Raw genomic sequence first — 27706 nt, 5'->3', positions numbered from 1 at the left:
AGTGAGTGGTAGATGTTAGTGTCTTTTTCTGTCGGGTGTTGAATTTGGTTGGTTTAAACAGTGTTTGGTGTAGTAATGGCTCTTTCAGTCACTCAGAGTTTTCTAGGGGTGGAAGAAGTGACTTTGGGGGCTTTACAAAAGGTGACCAAGGCAAAGCTGGTGGAATTGGCAGACAAGCTGGAAGTGGAGTTGACTTCATCTGTGAGAAAAGGAGCGATAACTACAGCCACAGCTTGGCATTTAAATTTTCTGGAAAGGCTATTAGATTCTTTGGAAGTAGCTAAAATTCAATTGAAAATGAAGCAGCCTGAGTTAGAGCCAAGAGAAAAAAGAGAGAATCCCTACAGTGTGGAAACAGGCCTTTCAGCCCAACAAGTAATAAAGAGGATTGATGAGGGCACAGCAGTAGATCTGATCTATATGGACTTCAGTAAGGCGTTCGACAAGGTTCCCCATGGGGGACTAATTAGCAAGGTTAGATCTCATTGAATACAGGGAGAACTAGCCATTTGGATACAGAACTGGCTCAAAGGGAGAAGACAGGATGGTGGTGGAGGGTTGTTTTTTAGACTGGAGGCCTGTGACCAGTGGAGTGCCACAAGGATCGGTGCTGGGTCCTCTACTTTTTGTCATTTACATAAATAATTTGGATGTGAGCATAAGAGGTACAGGTAGTAAGTTTGCAGATGACACCAAAATTGGAGGTGTAGTGGACAACGAAGAAGGTTACCTCAGATTAAAACAGGATCTTGATCAGAAGGGCCATGGGCCGAGAAGTGGCTGATGGAGTTTAATTCAAATAAATGCGAGGTGCTGCATTTTGGGAAGGCAAATCTTAGCAGGACTTATACACTTAATGATAAGGTCCCAGGGAGTGTTGCTGAACAAAGAGACCTTGGAGTGCAGGTTCATAGCCCCTTGAATGTGGAGTCGCAGGTAGATACAATGGTGAAGAAGGCACTTGGTATGCTTTTTTTTATTGGTCAGAGTATTGAGTACAGGAGTTGGGAGGTCATGTTGCGGCTGTACAGGACATTGGTAAGGCCACTGTTGGAATATTGCATGCAATTCTGGTCTCCTTCCTATTGGAAAGATATTGTGAAACTTGAAAGGGTTCAGAAAAGATTTAAAAGGATGTTGCCAGGGTTGGAGGATTTGAGCTTTAGGGAGAGGCTGAACAGGCTGGGCTGTTTTCCCTGGAGCTTCAGAGGCTGAGGGGTGACCTTATAGAGGTTTACAAAATTATGTGGGATTACATTGGGTTAGGATATCTGGTCAGCATGGACGGGTTGGAATGAAGGGTCTGTTTCCATGCTGTACATCTCTATGACTCTATGATTCTTAAGACCACACCAGCCCTTCAAAGAGTAACCTACTGAGACCCATTCCCCTACATTTAACCCCTGACTAATACATCTCTGAACACTGTGGACAATTTAGCACAGCCAATTCACCTAAACTGCACATCTTTGGATTGTGGGGGGAATCCAGAGCACCTGGACGAAACCCACACTGACATGGGGAGAATGTGCACACTCCATACAGACAGTCACCCGAGGCTGGAATTGAACCCTGATCACATGAGGCAGCTGTGCTAACCACTGAGCCACCGTGCCACCCTGAGAGAAAAGGAAATGAAACAGTTTGAATTATAGTTAAAAGCAGAGGAAAGAGAAAAATAACAAATCAGTTTAGCAGTACAAAAATAGAAAGAGAAAAAGTTTGAATTTCATAAATTGGCACTGAGACAGAGAAGCCAGCTTAAAAGGATGGAAATGAAAGTAGAAGGTAGGCTTAGTGAGGAAGATAGTGAGGATGAACAAACCCAAGGTAACTAAAGGCTTGGTGAGGATCTGTTTAAATATATCCAAGCATTGCCTAAATTTGAGAAAGATGTAGAAGCCTTTTTCATTTCATTTGGGAAGGTGGCTAATCAAATGAATTGGTCAGTGACTATGTGAGTTTTGTTGATCCAAACAGAACTGGTAGGTAGAGTAAGTGACGTATTTGCATCACTTTCAGAAGATGTAACTGAGGAGTATGGGGAGATGAAGAAAGCCATCTTAAGTGTACACGAACTTCTGCCAGAAGCCTATAGACAACGTTTCAGGAATCGAAGGAGGGACCTTGGTCAAAAATACATTGAGTTTGAAAGGAGCAAACAAAGTAATTTTGATAGGTGGATAAGGGTATTAAAACATAGATCAAACATATGACACTCTAAGGGAGACGATTGCTTTTGGAGGAGTTCAAGAATTCACTTCCTGAAGTAGTCATAGTCATAGAGTCATAGAGATGTACAGCATGGAAACAGACCCTTCAGAACAACCCATCCATGCTGACCAGATATCCCAACCCAATCTAGTCCCACCTGCCAGCACCCAGCCCATATCCCTCCAAACCCTTCCTATTCATATACCCATCCAAATGCCTCTTAAATGTTTCAATTGTACCAGCATCCACCACTTCCTCTGGCAGCTCATTCTATATCCGTACCACCCTCTCTCTGAAAACGTTGCCCCAAAGGTCTCTTTTATATCTTTCCCTTTTCACCCTAAACCCTATGCCCACTAAGTCTGGACTCCCTGACCCCAGGGAAAAGACTTTGTCTATTTATCCTATCTATGCCCCTCATAATTTTATAACCCTCTATAAGGTCACCCCTCAGCCTCCGAATCTCCAGGGAAAACAGCCCCAGCCTGTTCAGCCTCTCCCTTTAGCTCAAATCCTCCAACCATGGCAGCTTCCTTGTAAATCTTTTCTGAACCCTTTCAAGTTTCACAACTTCTTACTGATAGGAAGGAGACCAGAATTGCACGCAATATTCCAACAGTGGCCGAACCAATGTCCTGTACGGCCGCATCATGACCTCCCAACTCCTGTACTCAATACTCTGACCAATAGAGGAAAGCATACCAAGTGCCTTCTTCAATACCCTATCTACCTGCGACTCCACTTTCAAGGAACTATGAACCTGCACTCCAAGGTCTCTTTGTTCAGCAACACTCCCTGGGACCTTATCATTAAGTGTATAAGTCCTGCTAAGATTTGCTTTCCCAAAACGCAGCACCTCGCATTTATTTGAATTAAACTCCATCAGCCACTTCTCAGCCCATTGGTCCATCTGATCAAGAACCCATTGTAATCTGAGGTAACCTTCTTCGCTGTCTACTATACCTCCAATTTTGGTGTCATCTGCAAACTTACTAACTGTACCTCTTATGCTCGCATCCAAATCATTTATGTAAATGACAAAAAGTAGAGTACCCAGCACCGATCCTTGTGGCACTCCACTGGTCACAGGCCTCCAGTCTAAAAAACAACCCTCCACCTCCACCATCTGTCTTCTACCTTTGAGCCAGATCTATATCCAAATGGCTAGTTCACCCTGTATTCAATGAGATCTAACTTTGCTAATCAGTCTCCCATGGGAAACCTTGTCGAACGCCTTACTGAAGTCCATATTGGTCACGATCACCGCTCTTTCCTCATCAATCCTTTTTGTTATTGCTTCAAAAAATTCAATCAAGTTTGTGAGACATGATTTCCCATGCACAAAGCCATGTTGACTATCCCTAATCAGTCCTTGCCTTTCCAAATACATGTACACCTTGTCCCTCAGGATTCCCCCCAGCAACCTGCACACCACCAACCTCAGGGTCACTGGTTTATAGTTCCTTGGCTTGTCCTTACCACCCTTCTTAAACAGTGGCACCACGTTTGCCAACCTCCAGTTTTCTGGCATCTCACCTGTCACTAACGGTGATACAAATATCTCAGCAAGAGGCCCAGCAATCACTTCTATAGCTTCCCACAGAGTTCTAGGGTGCACCGATCAGGTCCTGGGGATTTATCCATGTGTTTCAGGACATCCAGCACTTCCTCCTCTGTAATATGGACATTTTTCAAGATGTCACCATCTATTTCCCCACATTCTATAACTTCCATGTCCTTTTCCACAGTAAACACTGATGCAAAATACTCGTTTACTACCTCTCCCATCTCCTGCGGTCCACACAAAAGCCTCCTCACTGATATTTGAGGGGCCATATTCTGTCCCTAGTTAGCCTTTTGTCCTTAATGTATTTGTAAAAACCCTTTGGATTCTCCTTAACCCTATTTGCCAAAGCTATCGCATGTCCCCTTTTTGCCCTCCTGATCTCCCCCTTGCGTATGCTCCTGCTGTCTTTAAAACCATCTAAGGATTAGTGAGAACTCATGTGGAAGAGCAAAATTAAAATAGCAAGATTAGCAGCTGAAGTGGCTGATGGTTATGAGTTGCTTCATAATTCAAAGTTTGGTTTCCAAAATCAATTTCAATCCATGAGGGATAGAAATTGGTGAGAAGAGAAATCTTCACGTGGAAAGGGAAAAGTAGATCATGATGAAGATTACAAAGGTAACTTACCACAGGGTAAAAAGGAAACCTATGAAGTGGAAACAGAAGTTAAAAAGCTCTGATGTTTTCACTGCAACAAAGTAGGCCATGTGAAATCACAGTGTTGGTGGGTTAGAAAAAGCACTGGGAAGATGGATGCAAGAAAACAAGATAAGCCAGTGAATTTTGTTGAAGTGGTAAAAGAAAGCACAGTGGAGGGTAAAAAGCCGCACGAGAATGTGCACCTGGTTGAAGGTTGGTTAAGGAGGAAGTGCCAGATCTTCTTAAAACATCTACTTGCAAAGGTAAGGTTTACTCGCATAGGCTAGGAGCAGCAGGTAAACAAGTTCCAGTACTGGGAGATACGGGGTCATGTCAGTCTTGGATGTTGAGAAATGTCAGAAGGACGACTACCAGGAAATGTGTTATTATGTGGAATTCATGGTGAGACAAGAAGTGCTCCATTTTGTAAAGGGAGATTAGACTGTCCAGTGAAAAGTGGAAAAGGGATGGTAGCTGTAATGGAAGAACTCTCAACTTGAGGAATACAATTTATCCTTACCAACGATATAGATGGGTCACAGGTAGGAGACCCATCTACTTTGCTTTGGTTGAAAAACCAGTAGAAAATCAGGCAACTGAGGTAGTACAGGAAGCATATCCGGAATTTTTCCTGACTGTGCGTCATCAAGGTCACAAAGTCACCGGTTGAAACAGGAAGAGAAATCAAAGACTACAGATAAGAAAGTTGACGTAGAATTATCAGAGACCATGTTTGATTAAATGGCTGAGACAAAACCCGTGCAGGTGGAGGACAACATGAATATCCTTAGCTCAGAGAAATTAACTGAGTTACAACAGAAAGATGAAAAACTGAAGAAATTGTATCAAAAAGCGTACATGGAAGAAGACTCTGTGTGTATACCTGAACGCTTGTATCTTAAAAATGATGTCTTGATGAGGAAATGAAGACAATCATTGGATTATAGAAAGGAGGTGTTGTAGGTGGTGCATGAACTACCAGTAGGAGGTCATTTAGGGGTAAGAAAAATTCAAGGTAAAATACAGAAACATTTTTACTGGCCTGGAGTGCATAAGGATGTAGTTGAATTTTGCCAGATATGTCATACATGTCAGGTAATTGAAAAACTGCAGGCAGTAATAAAACTTGTACCTTGAATACCCATTCCTGCATTTGAGGAACCTTTTACAAGGGTCTTAATTGATTGTGTAGGACTCTACCTAAAACAAAAGTGGGGATTGGTATTTGATAACAATGATGGACTAGATTTCCAGAGGCCATTCCATTATAGAATATCACAGCTAAAAGGATTATAGAAGAGTAACTCAAATATTTCACTTGATACGGATTACCCACTGAGATACAATCAGATCAAGGGTCAAATTTTACATCAAAATGATTCAAGGAGGTTATAGACAATTTAGGAATAACAATTCAAATCCACTACATACCATCCAGAATTGCGGGGATCACTAGAAAGGTGGCATCAGATATTAAAGACCACGTTAAGGACTTACAGTGAAGATTATCTAGATGATTGGAATAAAGGAATTACATTTGTACTGTTTGCCATTTGAGATGCACCAAATGAATTGACCAAACTCAGTGCCAATTGAATTAGTGTTTGGGCATGAAGTGAGCAGACTACTAAAATTGATTAAGGAGAAATTGGTAAGACAGAATTCAGAGACCACATGTTTGCACAATGTGTCAAATTTCAGGGAAAGGTTAAGTGGAGTGGGGGAGTTGTCTAGACAGCATTTAAAATATCACAGTACAGGGGAACCTCGATTATCCGAATGAGATGTACGGATAATCAATTATTCGGTTAATCAATTGAATGCCTTTCCTCTGGGGCTCGGAGATTTTAAAGTCTGCTCCCCATTCAGGAGACTGCAACAGCACACAGTGCATGAGACCCCGTCCCTCCAACCCTGCCCTCCCCAAACCCTTTCCAACCTGCCCCCCAACCCAGTCCAACACTGCCCCCCCACCCCCAAGCACAAATGGCGCGAGCCTCTGCCCCCAATACCACCCCCGTCCCCCCCAACCCCGCCCCCCAATTTGCCCAACACCGTGCCCCCATACTGCCCAAAACCACCCCCAATTCCATCCAACACGGTCACCCGCCCCCCAACCCCTCCCAGCACTGGAGATTGAGTGAGGTGAACGTAGAACATAGAACATTACAGCGCAGTACAGGCCCTTCGGCCGTCAAGTTGCGCCGCCTTGTCATACTAATCTGAAGCCCATCCCACCTACACTATTCCATGTATGTCATTTGCCTGTCCAATGATGACTTAAATGCACTTAAACTTGGCGAATCTACTACCGATGCAGGCAAAGCATTCCATACTACTCTCTGAGTAAAGAAACTACCTCTGACATCTGTCTTATACCTATCTCCCCTCAGGTGAACTGATTGACAAGGACTCCAAACAGAAATAAATATCAGAGTATCATGTGAACATACTCAAAGGGTATTTTGATAGGGAAGGAAAGTAAAAGCAGACTGTTACTGGTTACAACATAGGGTGAAGAACCAAGTTCAGAGGATTCTGAACTGGACATTCTTCAAATTAAATTGGACAATGAGCAAGTTGTAAAAAATTGGGATAAATTATTGAGTTACTTTCCAGAGGAAAATCAAAATGACCTGAAAGAGTTATTGCTATCACATAGGGAGTTATGTGGAAATAAGCTGGGAAGTAGTAATCTAATTATACGTGATGTAGATATAGGAAATGCTGTTCCAATTAAGCAATATCCTTATAGACTTAATACTCTAAAATTCGCACAGGTTCAAATGAGATTAAACACATTCTTCATGACAACATACTCGCAGTGAGTTGCAGTGACTGGAGCTCATTCATGGTAATGGTGCCAAAACCAGATGGTACCCAACATTTATGTGTAGACTAGCGCAAAGCCAATGCAGTTACTAAGTCTGATTTATATCTGATTCCGTGGTTGGAAGATTGTATTGAGAAAATGGGACAAGCAAAGTATATTTCTGAGTTGGCCTCCCACCTTAAGGATACTGGCAGGTTCCATTATCTGAAAGAGCAAAGACAATTTTGGCTTTCATAACACCAAACGGACTGTATCAATTTAAAATCCTGCCATTTGGTATGACAAATGCACCAGCCACATTTCAAAGACTAACAACTAAAGTAATTTCTGGATTACCTAATTGTGTGGTATACATCAGCGACCTGGTGATTTTTAGTCACACGTGGAAGGAACATTTGCTGCATTTATCAGACTTATTCGATCGACTTGCCCCTGTTGGAATATTGTGTGCAATTCTGGTCTCCTTCCTATTGGAAAGATGTTGTGAAACTTGAAAGGGTTCAGAAAAGATTTAAAAGGATGTTGCCAGGATTGGAGGATTTGAGCTACAGGGAGAGGCTGAACAGGCTGGGGCTGTTTTCCCTGGAGCACCAGAGGCTGAGGGGTGACCTTATAGAGGTTCACAAAGTTATGAGGGGCATGGATAGGTTGAATAGGCAAAGTCTTTTCCCTGGAGTCAGGGAATCCAGAACTAGAGGGCATAGGTTTAGGGTGAGGGGGAAAGATATAAAAGAGACCTAAGGGGCAATGTTTTCACAGAGAGGGTGGTACGGGTATGGAATGAGCTGCCAGAGGAAGTGGTGGAGGCTGATACAATTGCAACATTTAAGAGGCATTTGGATGGGTATATGAATAGGAAAGGTTTGAAGGGATATGGGCCGGATGTGGCAGGTGGGACTAGATTGGGTTGGGATATCTGGTTGGCATGGAGGGGTTGGACCGAAGGGTCTGTTTCCATGCTGTACGTCTCTATGACTCTATGACTTCATGAGATGATAAATCTGGCAAAGAGTGAATTCGTTAAAGTCCGAGTCACGTTTCTGGGCCATGTTATCAGACATGGACAGATGGTCCCACATAATGTGAAAACAAAGGTTACTGGGGAGTTTCCCATACCATCAACGAAGACAGCAGTACTACGATTCCTGAGATTGAATGGGTTTTATCAGAAATTCGTACTGAATTTTAGAAGTGTGACTATTTCTCTCACTGAATTACTGAAGAAGTGCAGGAAATTTCAATGGACGGCAGACTGTCTGAAGGCATTTGACAGCCTGAAAGCTGTGTTAATCACTGCCCCAGTATTAGCCACACCTAGTCACACAAAGCCATTCAAGATGGCTATCGATGTGAGTGATGTGGGTGTTAGTGCTGTCCTCTTGCAAGAAGACAATGAGAAGATAAAAAGACCTATTGGATATTTCTCTAGGAAATTAAGCATTCATCAACAGAAATATTTGACAATTCAGAAGGAGACTGTGAGCTTGGTTTTGGCGTTATAACATTTCAACATTTATGTTTCCAGTAATGTGTCTGAGATAATGCTATGTACTAATTATAACCTGTTAAAGCTTTTGGACAAATTTAAGGACAAAAATTTCAGACTATTGAGATAGAGCTTATTATTACAGCCATTCAACTTGAAACTTATACATTTGGCAGGACGAGAAAACATAATTACTGACGCTTTGTCAAGACTTGGATGAAAAATGGAGATGTTTGGTGGGAGGAGTAAATGGACTGAAGTAGAATGTGGTAGTGCATGTTTGCATGGTTATAATCAATGTAGTGTATATGTATTGTAGTGTATTAACAAAATAAGACTAAGGGGTTTTAAAATGTAGCCATCTTTGTATTTTGTTGATTACTTACAGTGTGGAAACAGGCCCTTCGGCCCAACAAGTCCACACCGCCCCGCCGAAGCGCAACCCACCCATACCCCTACATTTACCCCTTACCTAACACTATGGACCATTTAGCGTGGCCAATTCACCTGACCTGCACATCTTTGGACTGTGGGAGGAAACCGGAGCACCCGGAGGAAACCCACACAGACACGGGGAGAACGTGCAAACTCCACACAGTCAGTCGCCTGAGTTGGGAATTGAACCCGGGTCTCTGTGGCGCTGTGAAGCAGCAGTGCTAACCACTGTGCCACCATGCCGCCCATGGTTCCTTTTTTGGGGGGGAGGGGTGAAGGTGTGACAATGCAGTCGCTTTAACCAGGTTATTTTGTCTTTTCATATATTTTTTAGAGAGAGGTTGTAAAGGTAGAGGTACCAAAATGTCTCAGAAAGAGCCCAGTTTAACAATAGCAGGGGAATAGCCAGTTCTTACAGTTCAGGTTTTTTCTAGTTTAGTTTATTTGTTACAGAGAAACTGCTGGTAGCTGACAGTCAGAAGCTGCAGTGGAGAAAGGGTCCCATGCTTCAGCAGATGGTCCCTACCTGCAATCTCTCCAGCCTATAAGAACCTGTGTTTGAATTTACATTTTGCTAAGGGGGATGTTGCAGGAATTGGAACAGATCCTTAGTTAAGTTGCTATATTGAGTCAGTGGGTTTTCAAATAGTTAAGTTATTCTAAATTCTGTTTCTTTTGCTCGTGTTTCAACTGTAGTGCTTAAATAAATTCTGTTTTGCTTAAAGCCAAGTGGTTTGACCAGCTGCATCGCTACTAGAATATTCACTTCACAACTGCCTTTAAAATAAGAAAATGTTAGGGCCTAGGCTCCCTTCTTAAAATATTTTGAGAGGGTCTGGCCTGGTCCATAACAATCTGAAAGGGCTAATACTGAGGAGCCATAAGCAACACCTACTATGATGATATCATATGGACTTGTGGGTGTGGGTGAGATGTTCTTTGGAGGGTCAGTGTGGACTACTTCCATACTGTAGGGATTGTATGATCATAGGAGAGTCCTTCATGGTAACCTCAGTTAATGGGAATTCAATCCAAGATAATAGCATCACAGTGCTTCACAAACCAACAGTCATCATATGGATGAGTGTTGCAGTATAGCTAGGAATGAAAACTAATATTTGATTCTCCTCAAGGTGTCAATAACAATATCCATCAGACCAATGTTAAGTAATTTGCTATAACAGTCCCCAAGTCCACATTTTTTGGATTTTACCAACACTTTAACATGCCTCTGGTCTTCATTTTCTATGTTTAGTGACTGTTTTAAAATACATAGAATAGCCCACGAGAATGGTTGTTATTGAATACAGAATGGGCAAGTTGGCTGCTTCTCAAAACTTCTAGGAATTACCATGACAAAACATAACTCCTCATCACTCCAGAATGTCACACTTCCCATATGAATGAACTTTGCAGTCAAGCCAATGGAAAAGAATGTTAAATGAAATGTCTGCCTCAGCCTGTTCTGAACAAAAGAAACTATTGAAACATGTTATGCATGAGATGGTACCAATGACTCGATAATTATCTGCTACAGAACACAACAGGTTTTGAACAGGACATTAAAACCTACCTCAAACAATGTGGCTAAGTGTTCCTGAAGTTTTGACCTCACTCAAAAGTCTGATTTCTGGATAGATTCCTATATTTCACCTGGAAAGTGAACCAATCCCCAGTTTACAACTGCTGCACCTTTAACTGCATTTCAACTACATTTGAACTCATGCAAAAGGGACTTCCATGCACAGACAACAGAAAGGACCACAAATGGACATGGACTTTAATTCACATAGAGTAATAGAGATGTACAGCACGGAAACAGACCCTTCCATCCAACTTGTCCATGTCAACCAGATATCCCAACCCAATCTAGTCCCACTTGCCAGCACCCGGCCCATATCCTTCCTACTCATATTCCTATCCAGATGCCTTTTAAATGTTTCAATTGTACTATCCTCCACCACTTCCTCTGGCAACTCATTCTAACCACATACCACCTCTGCATAAAAAAAGTTGCCCCTTAGGTCTCATTTATACCTTTCCCCTCTCACTCTAAATCTATGACCTCTACTTCTGGACTCCCCCCCACCCCACCCCAGATAACAGACCTTGTCTATTTATCTCATCCATATGAATTAATACTAATTTTTTTATTGATTGCATAATTTGTAATTTATCATTTTTTCCCTCTTTCTCTTCATTGTATTCCAGTGTATGTTGTTAAATTATCCCCCTCACTCCACCAGAGTTGAATGCTTGAATAAACCATCTGTTGTATTGTAAAGCTAAAGAGAGTTTGTTGCAAGTCATTCAGAAATTGGCCTTCATGGATAGTATTTGAGGAAACATTTGCCCTTAGTTTTAAAAAGGAAAAGAAATTTATGAAAAGAACATAAGCTCATCTAGCCTTTCTTCATAGCTACTATGCTCTATCTCAGGCAAAGTCTTGGTGAATCTCCTCTGCACCCCCTCAGTGCAGTCACAACTTCTGCAGAGATCAGAACTGCATGCAGTACCCCAGCTGAGGCTGAAACAAAAATCTGTATAGCTCCAATGTTATCCCTGCTCTTACTATCTGGCCTGGACTATATATGACTCTGGACCCACAGAAATATGGTTGACTCTTAACTGCGCTCTGGGATGGGCAGTATTTTAACCCTACTGTGAATCCTCTTGCAAGGATGCCTGCCTTGAAGAAGTTTTCCTCCTCTCTCTACAAGAATCTCAGGGAGTCCCTCTCCCACTGCAACTCCCAGGTCATTTCCTCTGTTCTGAAGCTCTTCAACCATGTTGTGAAACAAACTCGGTACCACAGCCACATTTGCTTCCTCAGTGCATGCCTCCGTAACCAACTCATCCCACACGGACTCCTCATTTCCCCTTCCCCCACCTCATCCTAGTTTCAAACTTCCAGCTCAGTTACTGTTTCCTTGACTTGTCCGACCTGCCTATCTTCTTTTCCACCTATCCACTCCACCCTCTCCTCCTTGACCTATCACCTTCATCTCCTCCCCCACTCACCCATTGTACTCTATGCTACTCTCTCCCCACCCCCACCCTCCTCTAGCTTATCTCTCCATGCTTCAGGCTCACTGCCTTTATTCCTGATGAAGAGCTTTTGCCCGAAACGTTGATTTCGCTGCTCGTTGGATGCTGCCTGAACTGCTATGCCCTTCCAGCACCACTAATCCAGTAAATGCTGGCCTAGTCTGTGACTCCATCATTCCATGAATGAATTTTTAAAAAAACTATAGACAAAACAAACAAATAGAAAAAAAGTTACTTCTTCCTTTTGTCTGTAACAAAGCCAAACAATGAAACATTTGGGCTTTTTTCAGAAAAAAACAAAGTTGAAATAACTCCACAAAGACTAGTACCCTGTCATCAAAACACCCTTCATTTATATGCAGAAAGCCCTTGATACTGACTTAGTTTCCTCAAAGCCAGCTCCTCGAGTGAACGGGAAATCTGACACTCACATTTATATCTGTCAGCCAGGGCTCCCTATTGGACAAAATTGACAGCCCCAAACAGGGAACTATGAGGTCCATCTGGTTGACCTCATGACAATCACTTCAGAGGTTAGAAGTCATTTGGAACAGTGAACTAAAGGCATAATTTCAAAGGAGGCATGTGATCCAGTCAAGTGCCTAGTAGGATACCTGTGAGATTAATGGATGAAATGTCTACTCTGCTGAGTTTACAGCACACAGAGAGAAAAACAAATAGATTAGTGATCATGAGGTCAGTTTTTACTTCAGTTCAAAAGAATGACGTTTTCGGTTCAGAAGGAAATTTCACTCTAGTAGAAGGGATTTGGTTCAGGAAGCTTGCAAGCTATGTCAGGTTTTCATGTTGTCGGAATTAAATGGAGGTTCAGATCAGTGGAGCCCACCAGAGGGGTCTACAAAGCTTCTCAACTTTTTATTGGGCTCATTCCTGGACATTTCATCATATGTACTCCAATCAGCCCACCTGGTCAAGCAGCCGCAGTTTCTCTGCATTTCCAATATTTTTTATCAACAGGACATCAAAGGTAATGAAATGATTTTTCTCAGGGGATGTGGGTGTGTACCTACATTTGAGACAGAAGCCCTGGGTTCAGGTCCGGTCCCAGGGCTTGCCAGCTGAGGAAGGTATTTCCATAACACAGTCTTAACTGCATCCAAGGTTTTTAAAGGATGCAACTGCAGAGATAGTGAAGGCATTGGTCAAAATATTCCAGAACTCACAGAGGAGTTCCCGTGAACTGGAAAATTGCTAATGTAACCCCTCTGTTCAAGAAGGGAGGCAGATAAAAACCAGGAAACTGTATGACAGTTAGTGTAACCTCTGTCACTGGAAAATTATTAGAGTCCGTCACTGAGGGAGAAATAGCAGGACTGAAATAACCCCACAGCAGCCAGTATCCCATCACCAGATCACCATTTATTTACATGGGCCCAGTACATTAACTCTGACTAGCCAGGTCAAGCAGCATCCGAGGAGCAGGAGAATCGACGTTCCGGGTAAAAGTCCTTCATCAGGAATGGAGGCAAGGACCCTCCAGGGTGGAGAGATAAATGGAGGGGGGAGGGGGGGTTGGGGAGAAAGTAGCATAGAGTACAATAGGTGAATGGGGGGGGGGGGAATGGAGGTGATAGCTCAGAGAGGAGGGTGGAGCAGATAGGTAGGAAGGAAGATTGGCAGGTAGGACAGGTCATGAGGATGGTGCTAAGTTGGAAGTTTGGAACTGGAGTAAGGTGGGGGGAGGGGAAATGAGAAAACTGGTGAAGTCCACATCAATGCCCTGGGGTTGAAGTGTTCCAAGGCGGAAGATGAGGCGTTCTTCCTCCAGGTGTCAGGTGATGAGGGAGTGGCGGTGGAGGAGGCCCAGGACCTGCATGTCCTCGGCAATCCCAACCTCACCATCAAGCCAGGGGATAAAGGGGGTGCAGTGGTAGTTTGGCGCACTGACCTCTACACCACTGAAGCTAGACGCCAACTCAAAGACACTGCCTCCTACCGCCCCCTCGACCATGACACCACCCCTCATCACCAAACCATCATCTCCCAGACCAAAAAGAAACTCATCACCTCAGGAGATCTGCCACCCACAGCTTCCAACCTCATAGTTTGGGAATTCTGCACTGCCCGATTCTATCTCCTTCCCAAGATCCACAAGCCTGACCACCCTGGCCGACCCATTGTCTCAACATGTTCCTGCCCCACTGAACTCATCTCCACCTACCTTGATACTGTCCTATTCCCCCCTCGTCCAGGAACTCCCCACATATATTCGAGACACCACCCACGCCCTCCACCTCCTCCAAGACTTCCGTTTCCCCCAACACCTCTTCTTCACCATGGACATCCAATCCCTCTACATCTCCATCCACCATGACCAGGGCCTCCAAGCCCTCCATTTCTACCTCTCCTGACGTCCCCACCAGTACCCTTCCACTGACACTCTCATTTGCTTGGCTGAACTGGTTGTCACCCTTAACAATTTCTCCTTTGAATCCTCCCACTTCCTCCAGACCAAAGGGGTAGCCATGGGCACCTGTATGGGCCCCAGCTATGCCTGTCTCTTTGTTGGCTACATAGAACAGTCGATCTTCCGTAATTACACTGGCACCACTCCCCACCTCTTCCTCCGCTACATTGATGACTGCATCGGCGCCACCTCGTGCTCCCACGAGGAGGTTAAGCAGTTCATCAACTTCACCAACACATTCCACCCCGACCTTAAATTTACCTGGACCATCTCTGACACCTCCCTCCCCTTCCTGAACCTCTCCATCTCCATTAATGACGACCGTCTTGACACTGACATTTTTTACAAACCCACCGACTCCCACAGCTACCTGGATTACACTTCTTCCCACCCTACCTCCTGCAAAAATGCCATCCCCTATTCCGAATTCCTCTGCCTCCACCATATCTGCTCCCAGGAGGACCAGTTCCACCACAGAACATACCAAGTGGCCTCCTTCTTTAGAGACGGCAACTTCCCTTCCCACGTGGTTGAAGATGCCCTCCAGTGCATCTCATCCACATCTGGCATCTCTGCCCTCAAACCCCATCCCTCCAACTGTAACAAGGACAGAACACCCCTGGTGCTCATCTTCCACCCTACCAACCTTCGCATAAACTGCATCATCCGCCGACATTTCCGCCACCTCCAAACAGACCCCACCACCAGAGATATATTTCCCACCCCACCCCTTTCCGCTTTCCGCAAAGACCGTTCCCTCCGTGACTACCTGGTCAGGTCCATGTCCCCCAACAACCCACCCTCCCCTCCAGGCACCCTCCCCTGCCACCGCAGGAATTGCAAAACCTGCGCCCACACCTCCCCCCTCATCTCCATCCAAGGTCCCAAAAGAGCCTTCCACATCCATCAAAGTTTTACCTGTACATCCACCCTGTTGCTCTCCATGCGGTCTCCTCCACATTGGGGAGACTGGATGCCTCCTCGCAGAGCGCTTTAGGGAACATTCCAGGATACCCGCACCAATCAACCACACCGCTCTGTGGCCCAACATTTCAACTCCCCCTTCCACTCTGCCGTGGACATGCAGGTCCTGGGCCTCCTCCACTGCCACTCCCTCACTACCCAATGCCTGGAGGAAGACCGCCTCATCTTCCACCTTGGAACACTTCAACCCCAGGGCATCAACGTGGACTTCAGCAATTTCCTAATTTCCCCTACCCCCACCTTACCTCAGTTCCAAACTTCCAGTTCAGCACCATCCTCATGACCTGTCCTACCTGCCAATCTTCCTTCCCACCTATCCACTCCACCCTCCTCTCTGAACTATCACCTTCATCCCAACACCAATCAACCCATTGTACTCTTTGTTACCTTCTCCCCAGCCCCACCCACCCTCACTTATCTCTCCACCCTGGAGGCTCCCTAACTCCATTCCTGATGAAGGGCTTTTGCTCGAAACATCGATTTTCCTGCTCCTCGGATGCTACCTCACCTACTGTGCTTTTCCAGCATCTCTCTAATCTAGACTTTGGTTTCCAGCATCTGCAGTCCTCACTTTTATCTAGCCAGTTCAGAGCCAGTCTCTAGAGTGAGGAGAATCCCTGAGACTCCTGTTTATATCTGTCAGCCAGGACTCCCCAGATTTGCCCAGGTTAACAGCCTAGTAAATGGAACTCATACTCAATGAGATCGACCTGGAGAACCTCATTCTAATCACTATAAGGACGTTTAGATAAATCTAACACAATCAAACAGCATTGTTTTTTTGAAAGGCAACTCATGTTTGACAAATTTGCAAGAGTTCTTCGAAGATAGTCACAGGTGAGGTGCCGGAAGACTAGAGGTTGGATAACGTGGTGCCGCTGTTTAAGAAGGGTGGTAAGGACAAGCCAGGGAACTATAGACCATGAGTGTGACGCCAGTGGTGGGCAGGTTGTTGAAGGGAGTCCTGAGGGACAGGATGTATATGTGTTTGGAAAGGCAAGGACTGATTAAGGATAGTCAAACATGGTTTTGTGCATGGGAACTCATGTCTCACAAACTTGATTGAGTTTTTTGAAGAAGTAGCAAAGAGGATTGATGAGGGCAGAGTGGTAGATGTGATCTATATGGACTTCAGTAAGGCGTTCGGCAAGGTTCCCCATGGGAGACTGGTTAGCAAGGTTCGATCTCATGGAATAAAGGGAGAACTAGCCATTTGGGTACAAACTGGCTCAAAGGTAGAAGACAGAGGGTGGTGGTGGAGGGTTGTTTTTCAGACTGGAGGCCTGTGACCAGTGGAGTGCCACAAGGATCAGTGCTGGGTCCTCTACTTTTTGACATTTACATAAATGATTTGGATGCGAGCATAAGAGTTACACTTAGTAAGTTTGCAGATGACACCAAAATTGGAGGTATAGTGCACAGCGAAGAGGGTTACCTCAGATTACAACGGGATCTTGACCAGATGAGCCAATGGCCTGAGAAGTGGCAGATGGGGTTTAATGCAGATAAATGTGAGGTGCTGCATTTTGGGAGAGCAAATCTTAGCAGGACTTATACACTTAATGGTAAGATCCTAGGGAGTGTTGCTGAACAAAGACACCTTGGAGTGCAGGTTCATAGCTCCTTGAAAATGGAGTTGCAGGTAGGTAGGATAGTGAAGAAGGCGTTTGGTATGCTTTCTTTTATTGGTCAGAGTATTGAGTACAGGAGTTGGGTGGTCATGTTACAGCTGTACAGGACATTGGTTAGACCACTGTTGGAATATTCCATGCAATTCTGGTCTCCTTCCTATCAGAAAGATGTTGTGAAACTTGAAAGGGCTCAGAAAAGATTTACAAGGATTTTGCCAGGGTTGGAGGATTTGAGCTATATGGAGAGGTTGAACAGGGTGGGGCTGTTTTCTCTGGAGCTTCGGAGGCTGAGGGGTGACTTTATAGAGGTTTATAAAATTATGAGGGGCATGGATAGGGTAAATAGGCAAAGTCTTTTCCCCTGGGTCAGGGAGTCCAAAGCTAGAGGGCATAGGTATAGGGTGAGAGGGGAAAGATATAAAAGAGACCTAAGGGGCAACTTTTTCATGTAGAGGGTGGTACTTGAATGGAATGAACTGCCAGACGAAGTGGTGGAGGCTGATACAATTGCAACATTTAAGAGACATTTGGATGGGTATATGAATAGGAAGGGTTTGGAGGGATATGGGCCGGGTACTGGCAGGTGGGACTAAATTGGGTTGGCATATCTAGTCAGCATGGACGGGTTGGATCGAAGGGTCTGTTTCCATGCTGTACATTTCTATGACTCTTTGACTCTATATCTTGAGCTGGGTTGATAAGGGGAAACCAAAAAATGTGGTGTATTTGAATTTCTAAAAGGCCTTCAGGAAGGTGCCAAGTAGAAGGGTATTGCACAAGATAAGAGTTCATGGTGTTTGGCTAATGTATTGGCATAGATTGAGCAATGAAAAACCCTAAGAACTGTGGATGCTGGAAATCAGAAACAAAATCTGAAATGGCTGGAAAAATTCAGCAGGTCTGGCAGCATCTGTGGAGAGAAAGCAGAGTTAATGTTTCAGGTCCTATGGTCCTTTCTCAGAATGTATAGATTGATGATTAGTTAACACACGGAAAACAGCAAGTTACAATTAATGGATCTTTATCAAAATGGAAAGATGTGACCTGTGGATCAATCCTCGGGCCTCAATTGTCTATACTGATTATTTGAAGGAGGTGAGTGTGTAATGTATCAAAGTTTTCTGATGATACAAAATTAGTGGGAGAGCTTGTTGTGATGGGTCATAAGGAGTCTATAAGGGTTATAGGTTAGGTGAGTGTGCAATAACTTGGCAGCTGGAGTTTAATGCAGAAAAGTATGAAGTCATGCACTTTGCTAAGAAGAATCAAAAAGCAGACTATTAGTTAAATAGGGAGAGGCTCCAAAGTGATAGAGCACATAAGGATTTGGGTGTTCCTGCGAGTGAAACACAGAAAGTAAGCATGCAGGTACAACAAGTACTTTAAAAAAAATGAAATTTTGACCTTCATCAGTAGAGGGTTGGAATTTAAAAACAGAAAAACCTTGTTACAGTTGTACAGAGTGTTCGTGAGGCCACATCTTTAGTCTTGTGTTACTGTTTTGGCATTTACAAAAGAATATACTAGTATTGGAGGCTATGCAAAAGAGATTCACTGTGCTGAGTTCCTAGAATGAAAAGGTATATTTATCATGAATGGCTAAACTGGTTCTGCCTTCATTCATTACAGTTTAGAAGAATGTGGGGTGATCTCATTGAAACATACAGGATTCTGAAAGGCTTGATAGGGTAGATATTCTTATGCTTTATCCTCCCACAAATCTTTGATTTTACTCAATACCAGAATTGTTGGGGGGTGGTGCAATGTAGCAGCATCACACAAAGTCTTCTCCTAGTGATGTAATAATAAAAATGCATCATCAATATGCAACCGTCTTCGTCCAACTGTTAATAATTGATACCTTATCGGACTAAATTTGTTTTTAAAAGAATAAAATCTGGACTAAAATGGCTGCTGTGACCACTTGACCAGGTTGAGTCAAGCTCATGAAACCATCAGTAAAAAGTAATTGGACTAAGCCTAATCAAGCAAAGTTATAAAAGAATACTAAAATACAGAGCTAAATCTTCTACAAAGTTACATATTAGGATAAAAGTCACCTCCAGATCATCTAGTTTGAAGAAAAGCAATGGAATCAGACACAGGAATACACACTGAGCTATATTTCACTGCTGCATCTGAGTAACAAGGCAAAGACAAGGAAAAATGGATATGCAAATGGGAATTGGAAGACACTCTCTTTCTCTCTGCTTATCTCTCTCAACCTTTAAAGCCTAGTGAAAAATCACCATTTTCCAAAAATTCAAGATTTACAAACTTCACCACTGTTCCAAAATAAAAGTCAACAATTAAACAATTGGTCACAGGCTTAAAAACAAACTCTTCAAGGACCTCAAAAACTTTAAACTGCAACTGTCGATATCTTCCTGTCCTTAGAGATACCCTCCTCCACCTTTTCAAATGAAATACCTCAAAATTTACAGATGACACAAAGCTGGGTGGAAGGTGAGCTGTCAGGATACTGCAGAGACGCTGCAGTGTGATTTGGACAGGCTAAATGGGCAAATATATGGCAGATCCAGTATCATGTGGATAAATGTGAGGTTATCCACTTTGGTCACAAAAATAGGAAGGCAGATTATTATCTAAATGGCTGTAAATTGAGAGAAGGTAGTGTTCAATGGGACCTGCGTGTTCTCAGACACCAGCTGCTGAAAGTCAGCAGACAGTAAAGAAGGTAAACTGCATATTGGCCTTCATAGCGAGAGGATTCAAGCAAAGGAACAAAGATGCGAATATACAGGGCATTGGTGAGGCCACACCTGGAATGTTAAGTGCAGTTTTGGTCTCCTTATCTGAGAAAGGATGCTCTTACTATAGAGAGAGTGTGCCAAATATTTACTAAATTGATTCCTGGGATTCCAGGATTAACATTTGGGGAGAGATTGAGTGGGTTAGGATTGTATTCACTGGAGTTTAGTAGAATCAGGAAGGGAGGACACCTCATAGAAAGCTATCAAATTAGAACAGGACTAGACAGACTAGATGCAGCAAGAATGTTCTGATGGTAGGGGAGTCCAGAATCAGAGGTAATAGTTTTAGGATAAAGGATAAATCTTTTAGGACTGCGGCAAAGAGAAATATCTTCACCAAGAGAAGGATGAGTCTGTGGAAGCCACTCCCACAGAAAGTGGTTGAGGCCAAAACATATGTTTTCAAGAGGAGGTACGTATAGATCTTGTGGCTACAGGGATCAAGGGATATGGGGGGAGGGTGGGATTTAGGGTATTGAGCCCTGATAATTTTGAATGGCAGACTAGGGTCGAAGGGTTGTGTGGCCTACTCCTGCTCCTACCCGCTGTAATTCAACGTTTCAACGTTTAAGCTTATTACCCATGAATGTGTGTGTGTACCATGTTGCAGTTTTATTCTTTTCTCGGTATTAGTAGATCACAGAAATCCACTTTCTTTCATTCAGGAAACCTTGCAATTTGGTTCCTTCATTTTTATCCAGTTAATTATACTTGAGCTGAACTGTTATCACAACATGGGAAAGAAAATTGTTACAACTGACTGAGACGGTTTTAAAAAGAGGTGGGCCGATTGCCCTTCTTCATCTGGTCACTACATATTTAAAAGATAATGTTCAATGAAAGAAATGTGTTACTAATAACCTGGACTCTGACAGGTTCGATCAACCCGGATCCTGAATAGAATGAAATGACAGTCATAGATGGTGTTCACAGAATGGACACAGAGACTGAGCAATTCAGACTGACTGACTCTATGCACACAGACACTGCTCAGGAGGCCAGGATAAATGCTCCCAAGGAGCCAAGTGGAAGCAACGCTGATTCGGCAGTTCCAGAGGGATCGGTTTCATCTTTGGGAGGGAATCAATATCCTGGTCAGATTCTGTGTCACTGAAGGAAACAGGGTCAGTGCAACCATTAATTATTGAAAGGTATTGATAGAGTTACACAAACTCCTATCATTCAGTGTTGTTTGTAATTAATATTTGCCTTTTTAACATGTTTGCAGTTTGTCAACTAAACCACAGGCTGCCAGGTGTTCAGTTTTACTGCTTTCTCTGTCAGAGCTTTTACAGCCTGGAAGGAGACCCTTTGGGCCATCCTTTCTGCACTGGTTAGTCAAGGGCTCATTATATCTAGAAGTAATTGCAGCAACAAGTGGTACTGATCAACAATAGCTTGCATTTATGTACTGTTTTTAACACAATGAAACATCTCAAGGCTTCATAGGCATGGTCATCAGGCAGAATTTGATACTGGTATCCCCAAAAGGAGGCATTAGGACAGATAAAACTAAAACAAAAATAGCTGGAGAAACTCAAGCAAGTCTGGTAGCACCTGTGCAGAGAGAAATGGAGTTAATGCTTCGAGTCTAGTCATCATTTATCATAACTGAAGTCTTAGTTCTGAAGAAAGGTGATTGGACTAGCAACATTAACTCTGCTTCTTTTTCCACAGATGCTGCCAGACCTGCTGAGTTTCTCCAACATTTTCTGTTTTGGTTTCAGATTTCCAGCATTGCAGTTCTTTGTTTTATACAGGGACAGATGAACCTGTTTAAAGAAGGAAGTTCTAAGAAGCATTTTATAAAAGGAGAGAGCGTGGCAGAGTGTTTTATTGAAGGGGAACACCAGAATTTAGGGCCTAGACCGCTGATAGCAGCACTACCATTGGTGTAGCAATTATAATTTTGAGAGGTTCAAAGTTTCAGAATTGAAGATTTGCAGGGCTGAAGGAGTTCACTGGGATTGTGAACAGATCTTGGAGATGTTTCCAAGACCTTGGAGAGATTAGAACATGGATGCAAACGAACTGGTCCTGATTCTGATGATCATTTGTTAGCATTAATAAACTGGTATTGTGCAGATTTAAGATAAGACATCCCCCTGAAGAATAACTGGGAATATTTTGATTTCTGTTGCATTGAGTCTAACAGGGAAGCACTTTGCTTTATTTAAAGTGACTTATCCAGCCCATTCACCGCTCCATATCCACATCAAACTCTGCTCTATCAATCAGGCTGCTCCCAGCTTTGTTCTTCCTCTCTGTTGAACCAACTAATCCCATCCAGGATAGGAATCAGGATTCTAAAGTTGGCTTCATCGACCCCAAGGATCAGGTTCTCAAAGTGACAACCAACTCCTGAGAGCTAGACTGTGACCTGTTTGAATGTACACTGCAGATGAGGGCAAGAGTCAGGCCTGTCTGCCTCGAGAATCCTTATTCAAGAAGGGTCACTGGAGAGTTGCTTGGACTGAAAAGGATGTGATGACCACAAGTTAAATAAAGATGCAGCATAGAACGAGACCATTCAGCCCGATCTGTCTCTACGAAGAATCTGAAAGAGCTAACCAGTTAGCCTCACTCCTCTGTCCCCCTCTATAAGATTTCCTTTATCAAGTTAATTTTTGGAAGCTTTTTAGATCTATTTTCATCGCCCTTTCACACAGTATAATTTTGAATGCAACTGGCTAGATAAAAAGTGTTGAGTCATAGAATCATACAGCACGGGAACAGACCCTTCAACACAACATGTCCATGCTGACCAGATTTCCTGAAATGAACTAGTCCTATTTGCCTACATTTGGTGCACATCCCTCGAAACATTTTCTATCCATGTACCTGTCCAAATCTCTTTTAAATGATGTAATTGCAATTCACTTTCTCCTGCAGCTTGTTCCTCATCTCTGTCTTGGTTACTGACCCCCCTGCAGCTGGGAACAGTTTCTTCATCTTTACTCGAGCAAAATCTCTCATCAGTTTTAACTCCTCTCTCCTAAAATCTTGAAAACTCTTCAAAACATTCTCAACGATAGGGAGAACCACCTAGTTTCTGTGATTCTGAACTCCCTCAGCTCTAATTCCATTAACTCCCTCTGCACTACCTTTCAGAGCTGTAGGAGATGATAGCATTGTGGTAGTGTTATTCTGTTAGTAACTCAGAAGATTAAAGCACACAGCTGGGAGTGATGGGTTCAAATCCCAGCATAACCAAACAGTTGTTGGCATTTAAATTCAGTTTTTAAAAACAATGTGGATTATTTTTCCCATTGAATATCAAGTTTCAGCAATGATAACTATGAAACAATCAATTATTGCTTGTTTTGAGTCCAACTGGTTCACTGATGCCCCTTTAGGGAATCAAAGTGCTAGGGACCTGGGTTTGATTCCACCCTCAACCGACTATCTGTGTGGACTTTGCACGTTCTCCCCGTGTCTGCATAGTTTCCACCCAGTGCTCCAGTTTCCTCCCACAGCCCAAAGATGTGCAGGTCAGGTGGATAGCCATGGGAAATGCAGGGTTACAGGGAAAGGATTAGGGGCTTGTCTGAATGGGATGATCTATGGAGGGTTGGTGTGGGCTCAATGGGCCAAATGGCCTGCTTCACACTGTAGGGGATTCTATGATTCCAAGCCTCCCTTCTTATTTGGTCTGCTCTATGTGTGACTCCAGGCCTACAGCAATGTGGTTGACTCTTAACTGCCCTCTGAAATAGTCACTACAGCACTTCTCTTGCTTTTCTCTAACTCGGCTCAGTTATTGATGGCTTACATGGTGGGTGTGTTTCAACATCTCTTTGTCATTCTCCTAGGGGATATTGACTTTTGTTTCGTATAAGGTGCCATCGTGGGCTATTATCTCTGTGTGCCAAATACTCTCTTTTGGCAATAAGTGTGTCACAGAATCACAGAATTCTTACAGTGCAGAAGGAGGACCTTCAGCCCATCATTTCTGCACCTACTCTCTGAATGAGCATTATGACTTAGTGCCCATCCCACTCATATGTATCCCGAGTCTGTCTCCTCAGGTGGTCATTATGGTTTCTCATTGTGGCAAGTTGGAATGGGTGATTGATGAGTTGGGCATCATACCCTGTTCTTATGAGGGTGTCCTTCAGCATCTTCAGGTGTCTGTCGTGTTCCTCCTCATCTAAACAGATCCTTTGTATGGGTAAGGCTTGTCTGTAGGGGATGGCTGTTTTAATATGTTTAGGGTGGAAGCTAGAGAAGTGCAGCATTGTGGGGTTATCCATGAGCTTGGGGTAGTGAGGTATTGAGGTGCCTGTCCTTAATGGAGATGTGTGTGTCCAAGGATGAGACTGATTCTAAAGAGTAGTCCATTGTAGGTCAGATGTTGGGATGAAACATGTTGATATCACTGTGTAATTGTTTCAGTGACTCCTCGCCATGGGTCCAGCGGAAGAAAATGTTGCCAACATATCTGGTGTATAGTGTTGGTTGGAGGTCCTGTGCAACAAAGAAGTCTTGTTTGAACTTGTATATTGGGGTGCAAATTTGGTCCCCATGGTTGTTCTGTGTGTCCGGATGAAGAACTGATTGTCAAAGGTGAAGACGTAGTGGTCGAGGAGTGGAGGCTGGATTTTGGCAATTATTGGAGTTGAGTACTGAGGCTGTTGCAGTGATGTTGTCATCATGGGGAATGTTGGGGTAGAGTGCCAAAATGTCCATGGTGATGAGGAATGTTCCTGGTTCGACTGGTCTTTGGGTACTGGGTTTCTGTAAGAAATCTGTAGTGTTGCGACAGACACTTGGGGTCCCCTGTATAGTGGGTTTCAAGATGCTCTCAACCTTACCAGAGAGGTTCTCACACAGGGTCCCATTACCTGATACAATGAGACGTCAAGAGTGTTGGCTATGTGTATCTTTGGAAGGCAGTAGAAGTTCCCAGCACAAGAAGTACACAGGATGAGAGTGTCTAGGATACTCTGAAGGGCTGGATCAAAAGTTTTGATCAATCTGTTTTGTTCACGGGTGTTCTTTGGTCCATCCGGCTGGTAGTTACCTGTAGTGATCTTGGTTGTTCAGTTGTCGGTACACTTTCTTGAAGTAGTCCGTTCTATTCTATATGATGATGGCTCCTCCTTTGTCTGCTGGTTTGAAGACAATGTTGCAATTGGTCTTGAGAGCATGGATGGTGTTGGGTTGTGATCAGGTGACATATTGCTCTACATTGTGAGTGTGGCTAATGAATCTGGCATTCACACATTTCCTAACAGTTGAGCATACATCTCAATCCCAGGGCAATGGCCCTCTGGAAGGGTCCAAATCAACTCCTTTGGCTGCCCCACCATGGATCTCTCTGCCCACTGTTCCGGTCATCAATTGTCTCATTGGGCTCGCTGCTGACGTCTTGGAAGAATTCCCGGAGTCTCATTCATCTGATGAATTCCTCTGTGTCTGTCGCAAGACCAGTGGGGTTAATTTTGGTGATGAGGCAAAAATTGAGCCCTCGGCTGAGAGCTTCAATCTTGTCTGGTTTATGTGTATGGTCAGACAGGTTGACAATCGATTTCCCCATGGTGGTGCCGTTTTCAACTGTGATGCCAGGGAAGGCTCGGCTGCTGCTGGTAGTGAGTGCCAAGTTTCTCCAGTTTCTTGTTCTTGGTCTGCATGTAGGTGGTGTAGTTTCGTCACTTTGCCTGCTTGGCAGTGTCTCGTAACTGTCCTCACTTTCTACTAGTGTCTTGCAACTGTACTGCCATATCTTGAGCCCAAGCTGACAATATGGACTCTTTCTTGCTTTTAAGGTTATGACACCTGCTGGTGTACGAGGTAATTGAGGAGTTTGTGAGATGTGTGACAACGAAGTCTCTCACCATAGTCTGTGTTGTACGTTGACTTGAATGGGTTTGTGATCCATAGTCCTTTTAGGATCTTTCCTGCTTTCTTAAGTTGTCTCGAGGCTGTGACTTGAAAGAAATTCTGGGATTTGCATATTAATTAATCAAAACCTGCATCCCCATTCTAAGTGATTAAAGACTTATCAGCAATCTAGGTTTGTCTAATACACTGCATAAGTTGTATCACACTTTGATCTTCTACTTATAAATTCCTGTCCTATGTAACTGTTCCACTAGCTACCTGATGAAGGAACAGTGTTCTGATAGCTAGTCCTTTTGAGGATATTGTCTTTTGTATTGTCTCTTCATATTCTTTCTGTCAAAATTAATCACTTCACATTTCTCCACATTAAACGGGATCTTCTACCTATCTGCCCATTTCGCCAACTTTTTAATGTCCTTTTGAGTTCTATACTCTCCTCTTCACAGCTTCCAATACTTCTAAGTTTCGTATCATCCACAAACTTTGAAGTTGTCCTCTGCACACAAAGATCTAGATCATTAATATATGTCAGAAAAAGCAAGAGTCTCAAGACCGACCTACAACTTTTCTCCAACCTGAAAAATATCAATGAATTATTACTCTCTGTTTCCTGTTATGCAACTAAATTTATATCCATATTGTTCATTGCATTCCATGAGTTGTAACTTTGTCCAAAGGTTTGTTTTATGGTACTTATTGAAGATTTTTTTGGAAGTCTACTTATGCAATATCATTGCATTACCCTCATCAATTCTCCACTTTACCTCCTCAATGTCCTGGATGTCTGCGGCCATCTTTTCATCGCTGCTTCCTGCAGCACTTGGAGAGTTGCATCCTGTTGCATTGCTTGCTTGATTTGAACAAGACTTTCAGATTCAAAGAGACTGCTGTCTTGATATCTCCCAGTGCATTTTGAGCTGTTGCTGCTGCTTCTTATTGAACTTGGAAGATTTCACATTCTGTCTTAGCCTCAACTGTTGTTATAGGGAGTGCTGCTCTCAATGGCATGTAGGTAATGTGCATTTTTTTTCATCTTTTTTCCTTGCCTGTATGTCCATTCAGATATAGCTGTGCAAATTAAGTAAGATACTTTGAAGTGGCTTCACTATCACTTTGTTTTCCCAAAACAGTGTATGGGATTACATATTTTCTTTTTTGGGTAAATAAAACTGAAGTGGAAGTTGGACAACTTTAACTGAAATATCATGAGAGATTAGCAATTTAAAAATCAAGTACTGATGTGCCTCAATGGCTCAGTGGTTAGCACAGCTGCCTCACAGTGTTAGAGACCCAGGTTTGATTCCACCCTCGGGCAACTGTCCATGTGGAGATTATACTTTCTCCCCCTGTCCGTGTCTGTATCTTACACAGTCCAAAGATGTGCAAGTTAGGTGGATTGACCATGCTAAATTGCTCATAATTCCCACAGGCTAGATGAATTACTCTTGGGAAATGCAGAGATAGGATAGGGTAGTGGGTCTGGGTGAAATGCTCTTCAGAGGGTCTTTGTGGATTTGATGGGCTGAATGGCCTACTTCCACACTGTAGGCATTCTAGGGTACTGAATATTTTTTGAGATGATGAAAGGGAACCTGACAGAGTATAGGGGCATGGATAGCATGGATAGAAAGGCACTTATTTCCATTACAAGGGTCGCAAGGTTAATAGGAGAGTTAAAGAAAAGGTCTTTCACTCAGAGATTTGTGGGGGTCTGGCACACACTGCCTGAAAGGATGGTTGAGTTAGAAACTCTTGTAAAATTTAATCAGTATTTAGATTTTCACTTGTATTGCCAGCCTCCAAAATTCGGAAAATGGAATTTG

The sequence above is a fragment of the Chiloscyllium punctatum genome, chromosome 18, assembly GCF_047496795.1.
Source record: "Chiloscyllium punctatum isolate Juve2018m chromosome 18, sChiPun1.3, whole genome shotgun sequence".
NCBI lineage: Eukaryota > Metazoa > Chordata > Chondrichthyes > Orectolobiformes > Hemiscylliidae > Chiloscyllium > Chiloscyllium punctatum.
This window is presented reverse-complemented; position numbering follows the sequence as displayed.